We start from the raw sequence: 1310 nt of genomic DNA, 5'->3' as shown, positions 1-1310 counted from the left end.
AGCAATAAACCTCTAGTCCACAGTTCAGCTGACGAAAATCTGACCGGCACCGCCGGTCTTGCCCAGTTAACAAACCGCCCCTGGTCATCAGCAATAAACCTCTAGTCTACAGTTCAGTTAACAAACCGCCCCTGGATGTTGGTATGTTTCAGTAGTGACTTATTGGCCTTTTGTACTCGTGTTTCAATTTTTCTGTTCAGTCGCCTATCCTCTGTGAATATACTTCCGGGGTACTTAAATTTATTGAACCTGTCTGAGACTGTTGTTGTTGATGTGTATCCTGAGTGGTTCTGGCTTTCATTGTCTCTGTTTTGTTGATGTTGATCTTCATGTCATAGTTGTTATATTCTTCGTTTAATCTGGTGGTGTGGTGTTGGAGACTTTGTTGATCTTTGTGTGCCAGGCTTTGGTAATCAGCGAAGAGTAATTTATTTAGGGTGTCTGGTTCTGTGCTGGCCTCTTATTCTATCCAGATATATGACAAATAGCAGTGATGATAGGACACAACCTTGTCTTACTCTGGATGTTATCTCGAACAATTCTGTGAGTCCCTCCGACGTTCTTACTGTACCTATGCCGTTCTCGTAAATGGCACGGATGTTATCTAAAAGTTGGCCTCTTTCAATGTAGTTTTCGAGTTCTTTCCACAGCTTGTTTCTGTTCACTCTGTCGAACGCTTTCTCCTGGTCGATAAATACTATGTTTAGTTCCCTGAAGGGAGTAAGGGACACAATTACCTTAAAGAGTCTTATTAAACAACAGTAGACAGAAATACAGGAAAGCCGCTTTAATAAGTACAAGGCAAATCAAGGAAAACTTTCAAATGTCGAAATATAAGGAAATGTTTCAAACCTTAGTGAGCCCTTAGAAAGCACATTTTTTCAAAAATGAACAAAATGACAGATAAAAAATATTCTAAGCAAAACTACAATATAATACAATTGTTAGTACACTGAATATATAAATGAAACGAGATGCTTGATCAATGAAAACGACATGTAAGGTGGTCCCTTGTCACTTCACTTCACCTCTTGTGCTCGCCACTATGGCGGCATTCTGCTAGTTCAATAAATTGGGTGATAATTTAAAAGTATTGAATGATAACAGCCGAAGAATATGATTTGTTTACTTAGTGAGTAATGCCAGAGTCGAATGATGACACCTAGGAAATATCTAATACTAAATACATGTGAAATATTTATCAAATAATAAGCTCGCATGCGGCTGGTATCGAATCTTTGATCTTAAACGATGATAACTATAACCATACAATGATAATATTATTGAGATTTTCAAATTGGTATCGATTA

Source organism: Aplysia californica, unplaced genomic scaffold (genome assembly GCF_000002075.1).
Source record: "Aplysia californica isolate F4 #8 unplaced genomic scaffold, AplCal3.0 scaffold00099, whole genome shotgun sequence".
Lineage (NCBI taxonomy): Eukaryota > Metazoa > Mollusca > Gastropoda > Aplysiida > Aplysiidae > Aplysia > Aplysia californica.
The sequence above is the reverse complement of the archived record's forward strand: the minus strand, read 5'-3'. Positions refer to the sequence as shown.